This window comes from Puntigrus tetrazona, chromosome 18 (assembly GCF_018831695.1).
Source record: "Puntigrus tetrazona isolate hp1 chromosome 18, ASM1883169v1, whole genome shotgun sequence".
NCBI lineage: Eukaryota > Metazoa > Chordata > Actinopteri > Cypriniformes > Cyprinidae > Puntigrus > Puntigrus tetrazona.
Genome location: NC_056716.1, coordinates 18,802,838 through 18,815,807, shown reverse-complemented (window position 1 = coordinate 18,815,807; position 12,970 = coordinate 18,802,838). Strand labels below are relative to the sequence as shown.

Sequence of the window (12,970 nt, the reverse complement as noted above, 5' to 3'; positions counted from 1 at the left end):
CGTGCAAATCAATTAATCGATCATTTTTATTTATATAGCGCTTTTAACGACACAGACTGTATCGAAGCACGCAATGTACTCGAAAGTATCAATCTACTACCGTTCAATATTCAAGTTCCCTTTTTTGTACGATCATTCAAGTAATACACTGTGTTCAAAAGTTTCCAAGAGCACAGAAGGAAACGTGATCTAACGTGCTGGAAACACTAGATGGCGGTGTTGATCTTTCCCGGCTTTCTCTTCGTCCAGTTCGGCGGGAAACGTGCCATTCAGAACGACACTGAGATTCATCCATTGCCCCACTTGTTGAAATTTGACGCTAGTTTCCATGTTTCCCGTTTCAGCCGCTAGTCTTTCTCTCGGCGCTGCAGAGCCGCGTTACTGACACCAGAGGGCGCGCGCACCGAAGTCTCCTCGGCTTCTTTGTGAAGGTTTTTGTGTCAATGAGAAAATAACGCACTGCATGCAAATATTTACTTCACCAACCACATTTTTCGTGATCCGGAATCAGCAACGGGCTGCAATGTACCAGTAGCCTAACCCATGTGTTTATTGACGAGAAACGAGATCAGTGATATTCTAATGATATTGTTTCAATCATTCCAGGTGTGAAACAAGCCTCAGATTTCCGTCTTTAAATGCACGGTGCTTGTTTTCAGGTGGACGCATTTTTCGCCGTTTTTCCACGCCGACCGTGTCCGGTCCCCCGCGCGCGCGCGCGATCCGTCTATGCGCGCGAGTCGTCGGGGCTCGGCAAAGCGTGTTTATTTCCACGCGCGAGCGTGCATTCGCATTCGGCCATATCGGCTGATTCTCTCTCTTTTTTTTTGCTCGTGCTTATGGCGAATGGATGGTGCGCTGAAAGACTGGTGCGTTCGGTCGTGCGTCAGACACAGAGGTCCTCCCCTTGTGTTTCCATGTTACTGCCCCCCTCTCTCGCTCTCTATCCCCCCTCCCTTCCTCTCTTCTCTTCTGGCATCCCCCATCCCCCATCGCTTTATGTGCTTCCATACAGCCTGAAAAATCAACCGGAGGAGGAAACCTTCACACTCGCGGAGAATAGACTGACCCTCGGCGACCAGAAGATCGCTTATAAACGGGATCACGGACTGGATCGGAGTGACCCATCTAAACCACCGCGCACTGGTGAGTCACGTTTGATGTAGTTTTCGCATCTAAAGTCCAGAAACACCATCCAACCACCATTAAGAGCTCCACTGCCATCAAACAGCAGCAACGCTTTTCTCCTGCCAGTGTGTGTGCGTGCGCGCGCGCGTGTGTGCGTGCGTGTTAGTGATGGTGAAGCTCATTCTAATTTGCCTGATGGTGATTTAAGAGAAAACGAAAGCGTTCGCCTTGCCCCGTTCCAGTTCAGATCGTCGTTCAACGGCGTTTTCGGGACGGATCCGCGAATGAGAGGGATTTTTCGAGCTGACTTTGTTCATTCCCTTGTCATGCGTTGGACATTCCATAGAGCTGAGACACAGAGACGCTCAAAATGGTGTCTGAAGGAGTTCGAGGCCTTTAATCGCACGAGAGAGCCGATCATAAGCGCTGTTATGAGGGACATCAAAGAATCAGACGCATCCGTGTGCAACAATGTAACAGCGATTATGACGCAATAAAGATCTTTTGTTGATCGGGGTCTCAATGTAACGCGCGTTCGAGCGACAGCTCTACTTTCTCTTTTTTTTTTTGTTGCATCCATGCACGATGCTTTCGGTTGCAGTGCCATTGATTTTTTTTATGGCGTTATTGGTTTTATTCGGTCACATTTTTGCCATCGCGTTCCCGTTGGATTGATACAAAGGGAAACGGCACGCTGGCCCACGTAGAATAGCAGTCAGCGTGTTTTGGACATAATCCATGAGCGTTTCTGTGTGTTTATGAAATTCGTTTAATATCACAGGCCGCTAAGTTGGTGCTTAATGAGGGGTTTTAATAAGGGGCTGCTAAACAATATTATGCATAACCTCCTTCATTTACAGATATGACAATGGATGGCAATTTACCATGTCTGTTTCTTCAATCAATATACCTTATTATACAGGGAGAAAGAGAATATGAAAAAATAAAGCAGGGGATATAAAATGATTTAACATATACAAATGATTAGGCCGCTGCTCAATATACGCATCTTAATAACGTTCTATGTATTATTGTGTCAAAATGCAGAAATAAAACAATGTGGGAACAAAGCAACAAAATACTTATTTAATGTATTTTTATTGAGGTAATATAATCTGTTTATAACGGTGTCAAATACGTATTAAAAATGTGGTTGGACGCTTAAATGTAAAGCTCTTCAAAGTGCTTATTTTTAAATTAATTTATCAACTACTGCTTTTGTGGTTATTATTATTATTATTATTATTATTATTAATGGGTGTTATGCTTTTATTGTTGCATTTACTTATTGTTTCAACTAAAACTTAAAAAATGTAAAATAAATTATTCCTATTATTTATATATATATATATATATATATATATATATATATATATATATATATTTGTATATTAAATATAATTATATATAATCTAAATGATATAAATATACATTTATACCTTGAAATGCATGTAAATATATATATATATATATATATATATATATATATATATATATATATATATATATATATATATATATAGAGAGGGACAGTTACCCAATAAAGACAAATATGTGAAATGTTCCTAATCCAAAGGCCAGAAATCTGACATGTTTCTGCTCTGCATCTGTGACGCTTCCTCATCATGTGCCGTTCCTGCAATAAAAGCGTCGATAGCGTTCTGATTGATGGTCCTAACATCGCGGCGGCTGAAGAGACGCAGAAGAGACGCTTCGTTTGTTTTCATTGATAGTTTCATTATCATCTCGAAATTCAATTTGTACAGAAAAGCTCCTCATCACAGTACGACCGCGACTTATTAAAGGTTTATGGATTGCGCCGCAAGTACGCCGAAGCATTTGGGCTTGCATCATTATTAAAGGATCTCTTGTCGCTCGGAGGAGCAGCAGGTGCTCTGATGATGCAGAAGAACAGAAATATTCCTTTTATACATTGAGATCACAGTCGGGCCTAATCACACGATGTCTTAATTAGCCTGCGACGCATAGCAAGCATCACCGGTTGCTACAGCTTACGCTTAAAATCCTGACCCTTAGTATGAAACCTCTTTGCTTTTGCATCATCCAGCTTGTGGAGATTTTTTTTTTTAATGTATAATCTTAAGCGGTTATTCATCACGCAATTAACCACTGCTTTCACAAAGAAATGCCAAGCAACATTGAATGAAAGGCCACATTCTGAAGTAATATTTACTTGTAAATCGTCTTTCCTTAACCTGTTTAATTAACCTTAACCTTATCTCTTCTGCACGTTCTCCAGAATCTAGCGTGGTTTGGGTGATATTGTGTTATTTTATATGAAGAGTGGATGTAAAAGGGAAGTATTTGCAGCGCTCATTAGTGTCGTAACGGTGTCTTCTCTAATGATGGTCCGGACCCTGGAGAACGCAAGTTGTACGATTTCGGCTAAATCCGCCGCTGCGTTTTCCTCCCACGACTTCCAGACTTTACCGAGAAGCTCTTCTTCATCAGGAACCGCGCCGCTGATATTTCTCACGAGGGCTAAAAGTCTGCAGTCAACACTCGAGTCTGTGGCAGCATGTTAATCGTTACGGTACGCGTCCGCGCCGCTTCTCCGTTAATGCGTCTTTTGTGAGACTCCTCTTTTCGTTGGAGGTGGTTTTATTTTTGAGTGGAAAAACGGACCGAGGTTTTTTTGATGAACCGTCTGCGCGCGAGCCAAATCCACAGTGAAACGAGAGGATTATGATCGACGGCAGTGTTGGTGCGTGCATTGACTGTAATAGTGCTTATAGAGCTCAGATTAACCACGCACACACACACACACACACACGCACACCCTGAGGGGATGTTGGTTTCCTCTGATAAACAGGAGCAGAAATGCTCAGAGATCCTGCCTGGTGGCTACAGGGGAATCCCATTAGATTTGCAATGCTGTTTCAGGGTATCGGTGTCTCCTCATGAGATCAGCTAACAATAACGTAACGTCATATAAAATATAGACTGTTAAACATGAGTATCTTGTGAACAGGAAACAGACCCGCAGTGGCCATGTTGAAGAGCACTGTGTGGAGTAGATATTAAAGTTCAGAAAACTGATTCTTTCTCATTTATGTTTGTTAAAAAGTGCTTCACTATTACTGATATTATTATTATTATTACTGCTACATATTATTATTTAAATGTTTTTGATGGCAAAACCCAACTTTACTACTAAATTCTGTGGCTGTATGTCTGTAAATTCTATTGTATTGTATTTTCGACATACCAAGGTACCTTTTGATATATGATTAAATTTTAATAGTGTGCAGTACTATTATTATCAAATTTTAAACTGAAATCAATTAAATTTGCAACAATAATGCAATATGCAAGTATTTATCAGTAAAATCGGTCCACCCCTGAAATAAAATGATTTTTCAGTATTAGTACTGATTATTGTAGACCAATAACAGGTATTTTGGACCGATATATATATATATATATATATATATATATATATATATATATATATATATATATATATATATATATATATATATATAACAAGGGCTCTGACAAAAACCTTTTTTTTTAAATGCTTTTAAATCAACAAAAACGATAACCATAAAAAAATGGCTTAATATCGGCACCGATATTCGGCAAGGCCTATTATCGGTTGACCCCTAACTGATTTAGCATAGTGTTACACTTAACTTGCATTTGGCATACACATTTATTTATTATATATTTATTATATTTGATCTGGTTTACCGTGGTGCTTGGTAATTAAAGGCTATAGGCGAATCATTTATCAAAGATTATTTAAATAGGTTTTTAGATTCGTAATTTAGCCTACATTCAGACACCATATAGTTAAATAAGAGGCTTGTTTTTCAGGTTTTCAGAAATGCATTCGACCTCAGGTAATCAACACGGGTATGAAAGGTATTTAAGAGAACGATAACCAGCTAGTAAAAGGTCTGTACTAGAGTTAGTGAGATTATCCTTAGTTAAGACCACATTACGCTCACTTTGATGGTAATGTTTCATTATGAAACTCAAATGCTTTTGGTTAATGACTTAGAAGAGAGCGTATATTTGACTTTTAGAGCTTTAAAGCCTAATTAGAGTTCATTTTTAGGAATTAGCACGAAATTAGACCAGAATTTGATAAGGATAAGCAGTAAAAAGGATTGAGCCGCTGTTAGCGAGCGTGTGTTTGGCGCGACGCTGACGCTAATTGTTAGTAATGTGGAGAACTTGCGCACTTGAAGAGAACAAACGTCTGCTAAACATCATCCGAGCGGCGTGTAGGCCGAGACGCTTCTGGATGGGCGTATTTTTGGACTTTCTGTGGGCAGACACTGAAATCACAGCCTTGCTGAATTTCTCTGTGGGGGAAAAATGAAACTCCTACCAGTTTTGTCGCACCAAACATATTAAAATTAAAAAAGATTAGTCTCCTTTTCAAGGGAGTAAACAAAGGAGTCTCTGGCTGCGTGAGCGTCTCCGGCTTTTTTTTTTGAAAAGCTGCTGCAGATCATAAACACATACATGCGCATACACTCAGTGCCACCCAAATACTTATTCATGTCTATTTGTAGACGTCGCACAGCTGTGACACGATTCACACGTGATTTAGAAGCATTTTAAGTGTACCGTAGGTTCTTTGGTGGTCCTTTGCAGCACTGCAGGTTGAGTAAGGAACCTTTTTCTTATCTTCTCTGTATTTAGTCCTTGAGTTGCTTTATGATTCTCTTTCAGGTTCTTTATGCTTTAATATTTGCTTTTATCAGCTCTATATTGCATCAGGTGGTTTTCAGACCCAGTGATGTTTAGTATTGTTTATTAATAAAATAATAATAATAAATAAATAAAAATTATATATATATATATAATTTTTTTTATTATTATTTTTTTTTTTTTACCAAAACATTTTTAGATCTAGAAGTTTTCATAGTTTTTAAAGCAAAATTAATAATCCCCTAGATGTTTTGCTTGGGCATAATCGAAATGGATATGTTCACATTTTTTTCTGCATGTTATTCATGAAAATCAAGTAATGGTAGATGGGAACGTTTTATTAAAAAAAGTTATAATTAGATGTTTGTAAGATTTCCCACAGTAGTTATGGGAAAGAGAAGAGAATAATTGTTACAAAAATATTATTTTTATTAATTTTTATTAATTATTAATTATTTATATTCATCTGTAAACATTTTCTTCAATATATATATATATATATATATATATATATATATATATATATATATATATATATATATATATATATATGTGTATATGTATATATATATATATATATATATATATATATGTATATATATATATATATATATATATATATATATATATATATATATATTAGTTTTTATGTAATAAAAGTCTTTTTGTTATTTTAAATTGAGTCATATAGTGATTTAGAAGCCTTTCTTTTGTAATTAAAGCTGTATTATAGGTAGACTGTTTCTGTTTTTAAAAGATTAAACGATTGTATTCGGTAGAGTGATAATCTGTCATATTTCTTCAATTTGCCCATTTTATCACTCATATCAGCTCATCTCTGCACTCTCAGCAATACTTTAGACCTGAAGCACACACACACACACACACACACACACACACACACACTCGTGCCTTCAGGTCAAACCTGCTGGCAGAATTTTCATGTCCACCTGCTGCTGTCAGAACATCTGAGTGTGTGATTGTTTCTGATTTCCGTCGATAAGATGAAGGACATTACAGCCGTGTTTATCCTCTGTCTGTGTGTGTGTGTCTGTGTGTGTGTGTGCGCGCGTTGTGCGCATTGGTACGATCTCCGCCAGCCGCTGGCTCCTCTCCATTGTCATAATTTGCACAGAAATCCTGCTGAACCAACACATTTAGGTAAACGTGGACTTTGCGTAGAGAGTGACTCACTCTGTGTGTGTGTGTGCGTGTGTGTGTGTTTGGGTGCCTTTCAAACAGCCAAACGTAATTTAGCGTCACACAAGTACTGAGCATGTTCAGCCTGAACTCCCTCACACAAAACCATGCGAGGAATGCAGCGGCTTGACGAAACGCTGGACGACACACACAGAGGACAGAGCACTTCAATGGACGCGTGTGTTTGCAGTGGAATACTTGTGTACTACACACGCAGTGTATACTGGGTTCTTGTGCGAAGCAGCACGCAGTTTTTTTTTTTCAAGATTGTTAAATACAGTGGGTTCAGTTATTATACAGAAAAATATTGGGTGTAGGAGCAATATTTCAACAAAAATGCAAGTAACGCATTTAACCTAATAGGATATTTTAAGGCTGAAATAGTATTTTCTTGCAAAATATACTGAAGCAATATTTATTTGGGAGTATTTCTAACTTTGAAAAATTATTTTTACATTGTAATCAGAAGACCGTAATACACCGGTTTTTGAAAAAAAAAGTCAGCAGTGGTTTTATATTTTGGAATTACATTTTTAATCCTGATAAGTAGTTATTCGAAACATTTTGCATAAAAATGTATTACACTTTACCCTACCCATTTTCATGTTAACAGATTGATGTTAGAATTCATAATTGACATTGTTCTATTCAGAAAGGATGCATTTAATTGTTTGAAAGTGACAGAAATAACATTATTAATGTTTCAAAGTATTTCTACTTAAAATAATGCTGTTATTATTAAAAAAAACTAAAAATAAAGTGTATTGGCTGCATAAAAATAAGAAGCAGCACGACTGTTTTTAACATTAATAATCAGAAATGTTTTTTGATCAGCAAATCAGCATATTAGAATGATTTCTGAAGGATCGTGTGACACTGAAGACTGGAGTAATTCTATTAAATTGTAAAAGGATTTCAGTATACTACTGTTTTTATTGTATTGTAATGATCCCAAGAAAACTAGGAAAACACTTTGCTGTGGTGATTCCAGTCAAGCCCTTTGATAAGAAAACCATTCCCTCCTTTTCTCCGAGGAGGAAGAAGGTGTCAAGGTGAAGAAAAGAAAGAAGCTTAAAAATGCAGCTCTTGTGGCGCCGTTGTTAGCGGGCTCTGAGTCCTGACAGGGGCATCTCAGCACACCATGTTGGTTTTGAGGCAATTGTTTGCAGGATAATGTCCTATACAAAATGGAGGTAGTGCCTCGGTGAAAGGCAGGATTTGAGACAGAATGGACCTTTTTAGAATCGGAGAGGACAAGCTCTTGCGGGGCGGTTAAAACAATGGCATTTTTTGGGAGAGGGCCACTCCCCTCCATGCCCTGTTTTCATTCAGGTCCCGTTAGGGAGCCGCCGAGAAGGGAAGGACCTATTGTGTGACTATTGTTTTTGAAAAGCTAATTAAGCTTCTTCTGAGTGTTTTTATGAAGTCTGTGCCTGTGTGTGTGTGTGTGTGTGTGTGTGAGAGAGAGAGAGAGGGGGGATTTTAGGGCTTGAAGGGTTTCCCTTGGGTTTTCCAGATGGTTCAGGTGAGATCTTTTCTCCTGCACCTGGAAACCTGTAACAAATTACCAGCATTAACTGCAGCTGTGTCAGAAGTTTTCTCTTGTGCGAGTCAAAAGTTAGTGCTTGACCTAGTTAGAGGAGCACTCCGGGTTCAACGCAGCTTAAAGTGATGGTTCACGTCATTTACACCCCTTGCTTTGTTTTATAACTGTATGATTTACATTATTCTGTGGGGGAAAAAGTTGATTACAGTCCTTCTGAAGATTGGGGTCAGTATGATATTTCAGTAGTGTGTTTACTAGTGCTGTCCAAAAAATTAATCTCATCCCAAAAAGGTTTGATTTACATAATGTGTGTGTGTGTGTGTGTGTGTAATAAAAAAAAAAAAAAAAATATATATATATATATATATATATATATATATATATACATATATATATATATTTAAAAAAATATTTACATGTATTTCAATGTCTAAATTTATTTTTATATAATTTAGTTTATAAATAAATATATTTAATATACAAACATACACATAATTAATATACACAGTACACAAAAAACTTTTATTTTGGATTCAGTTAATTGCTGTTGGCAACATTTGATCTGAAGTTCCCCCAAGACAGTGAGAAAATTAGTTTATAATAATAATTATTAGTAGTATTAACCATGGAAGTATTAAAGATAATTGAGTAATTAGAAATTAAACATTTTAAAATTATTAAATAATATTTTTTTTCCCCCAGCTACACATAATGTCTGTGATAGTGCAAGAAATGTGTATAATATGGGGCTTATGTTGCATTTTATAACTTGAAAATTCCTTTAAATTGTGCAGCAAGTTTTAATTTTCAATATTTCTGTAATAATTAAAAAGCTATATTTTTGGAATTGCATCTCCGTAATTCGTATGTTGTGTAAGTGGTTTGAGAAACAGGTGTGTATTGAAGATGGAGTCTAGATGAATCGTAGTAAATCTTGTGGAAGCAGGAAGCAGGTGTAGGAATGCAGTATTTATAGACGACTTGCGTGCGTCTCTTGCTTTGCATGTATGCGTGTGAATCCCAATTATGTTCTCAGCTGTTGAAGCGCTTTCTTCACCAAATTATATGACAGACATTCACGGGGTGGTTAGGCACCGGCGGATGAATAGCTTCGTCTTCGTCTTTGACCGATTCTCATCATTACTTCAGGGAATTAAGAACCCGTTCTCGTTCGGAACCTGGAATCCGAATTCCGGAAAGACCGTCCCCGCAGCTCGCGTCCGTAAATGTTCCCGTAAATCGCCGCCATCCCTCCCGCGCTGATCTTATGGACCTCGGCGAGTGCGAAGAAAGGACGCGAGGGGGATGGGGCGCTCAGCTCGACCCCATCGAGACGGGCTTTGTTAAACACCAGGCGGTCTGGGAAGACTTTCGTCCGCTGAATGTCAGGTAGCTCGTTTCTTCATTCACTGCTACGGAGAGTCCTTAAAACGCTTCGTTTGTAGCGCGAATGAACGGCTTTTATTGATTACCGTTTAGGTGGGAGGCTGTGTCATCTGCATGGCTATTTAGAGAGGCGCGTTTTATCAATATACGTTAATAAAAATCTTCATTTGTTTTCATATTTCATTAATAAATAATTTTTGAATGTTTTTTTTACTATATATGATTGCACAACACGCATTATTATTATACAGGAAGTCATGAACAAAACGATTAATGCTAATTATAATAAATAATTATCAATTCATACAAGAAACTAATAGAGAAAAGCAGAACAGCATATTTGCACAGCTTTGTTAAAATGCATGTCAGTTCCCAAATCTATTGATTAGTCTTGTTAGCTATTACTAAATGACTAAATGTATGATCTGATCTGGTCTTTGACAGTAGCCCGAGTGTGTGTGTGTGTGTGTGTGTGTGTGTGTGTGTGTGTGTGTGTGTGTGTGTTTACCACGGTGCAGGTTAGCTTGTCTTTCTCCCACTGTTTGCACAGCTCACACAGCTGGACCTCACAGCAGAGACTGTTTTGTCCCCACAGCGTGATCACTGGCGCTCACACACACACACACACACACACACTCACAGATACACAGGTGGTGGTGTCTGTTCTGTTCACAGCAGCTCTTTAAGCGCTTATTATCTAAATAATTCAGACACCCCTGTGCTTCAGCCCCTCTGTGTGTGTGTGTGTGTGTGTGTGTGTGCGCGCTTGTCAGATCAGAGTGAGGGAGTCAGAAAGCCCTCTTTTTCGGTCGCCCCCTAAAGAGAGAGCGGGGAACGCTTCTCTTCTGTCACCTGCACCGCAGGAAAGAAGGATGAACGGGAGGAAAAAACTGCGATGTGTCCTTTATCTCACTGGGTTTGTGTTTTGTTGTGTTTTTGTCTCACGCCAGCCGCAAGATCATTCACACGCTACACGAACTGAGAATAATAAAACTAGATTTCCGAAGGAAAGCACTCTGGTTGGTTGCTAGGGTATCGGTGGGTGGTTGCTAGGCTGTTGCGTTTGCTAGTAATGATGCTCGACTTAACAAACACCGCTAATAGACGTAGAGCACTAAATTCGGGAAAGAGACAAACAGATAAAGCCTGCACATTAATATTGCAAGCTCTTAATTAAAGAGGTCATGACCTGCCTTTGTTTTTTTATTTGGTGCTGTTCTCAGAGGCCCGCTTACAATGTTGTCAAGATTTCTGCAGCAAAAAAACATCATTTAGAAATAATAAACTATTTTCTGCCCTATTTTAACCCCCATCGTCAGAACGCTCTGGTGGAATAGCCATGGCGAATCGTAGACTTGGAAGTAAACACCCACTGCTATGACTGGCTAACCTTTTTGTAGCCTACATCCATCACTGCAGCATTTTAGAATAGGTAGGCGGGGCTAAACAGGCAGCGCTCTACAATCGGTGGGTGGAGCTAAACAGGCAGCGCTCGAGTCAGTGGGCTGGGCTAAACAGGCAATGCTCTAGAATCGGTGGACGGGGCTAAAGAGGCAGTGCTCTAGAGTCAGTGGGCTGGGCTAAACAGGCAATGCTCTAGAAACGGTGGGCGGAGCTAAAGACGCAGTGCTCTAGATTCGGTGGGCAGGGCTAAAGAGGCAGTGCTCTAGAGCCAGTGGGCGGGGCTAAACAGGCAGTGCTCTGTAGTCAGTGGGCGGGGCTAAAGAGGCAGCGCTGTAGAATCACTATTACATCATAAGATGGCACATTCCACAAGCTGTCGTTTTGGCTGACTGGCTTCAATATAAGCTGTTTATAGACTAATGAGAAAGTTTTGAGGTCTGTAACTTACAGGATGTATCTACAGCACAACGACCTCTAAAATATCAAAAGGGATCAAGGGAATTAAATTTCTCAGTTCATGGCCCTTTAAAGGTATGTCTGAGTATGCTGTGTCACTGTTAAGCTTCTTTCCGCTCCTCCTCTTCATTGAGTAAAACCAGTCACAGATTCTTGGTGTTTTGTTAAGGAATCAGTGATATCTGTCCCTATGGCTGGGCCCTCGGGCTCTTCTGTGCTGTTTGCAGCAGCATCATTAATTCAGCGTGTTTGTACTGTTGAGCAGAGGAGAAGAGAGATGTGTTCGCCTCAGGGCCGATCCACATAACTGGGAGAAAGCGTCTTAGCATAGCTAGCCGTAGAGTCTGCGCGAGACTGACAAGTCCTGCACGCCGAGGTCAGTTTAGATGCAGGTGTAATGCAGCAGCGTGGTCATTTTGACAAGCGGAAGAAAAAAAAAAATGATGGCCTGTGTGTTTCATATTATGCTTTCTGTCTGATTTAGTGAATGCTTAAGCTCCACTCTGGAGGTTTATGCTTTTAGTGAAATGAGGCAGCAAAAAATGATATACAGTAGAAAAAATGCTTTTGAACGCAGTCTCTATTAATGTTAAATATTAATAATAATAATAATGTTGTCTGATACCAATATTGTCCCATGTTTAAAGTAAAAATCATAGTTCCAGCGTTTCCAGGGTGTATGTCGTGTATATAATAATTCATGCTCAATATCTACATTGTTCCAAAGCCTTTATTCATTTCTTACCACACACAGCGATTTATTGAAATAAGGATAAAATATCACTTACGACAGGCGCTGAATGTGCCTTGAGCAGTTTTGATCATCAAAAGACCTGCCGGAGAACCAGATGTTCCTGTAATCCTTCGTCGATTTAAATATGGCATCCAGCCTGAAATAGCATTAATATGAAAACATGAACCGTGTGAGCATGTCAGGTATAGCTTCATGTGATATGAATACAGTGATGTAGGTTTTATTCGTATTTTTGAGCAAACACACATAAAATTGATCAGTGTTTTCGTCATTGATGATAATCAGATGTTTCTTGAGCAGCAAACCAACATATTAGCATGATTTTTGAAGTATTATGTGATACTGAAAACTAGGGTATCGATGCTGAAAATTCAGCTTTTTATCACAGGAATAAATTGCATATTAAAATA

General features: G+C 38.7%; 1 protein-coding gene across 5 annotated transcripts in view; it reads left to right on the top strand.

Moving 5' to 3' along the window:
- The first annotated feature begins 952 nt into the window (after nucleotides 1-952).
- The window catches only part of fam168a (family with sequence similarity 168 member A), a 37,108-nt gene continuing 25,090 nt past the window's right edge, over nucleotides 953-12,970 (top strand). For 2 of the 5 annotated variants that reach the window (XM_043264865.1, XM_043264863.1), the window contains exon 1: nucleotides 957-1,146. The gene's annotated coding sequence lies outside the window, so the exon portion shown is untranslated. Of the gene's footprint in view, nucleotides 1,147-12,970 lie in introns of all 5 variants that reach the window. The other 3 variants (XM_043264866.1, XM_043264867.1, XM_043264864.1) reach the window with 3 other exon arrangements.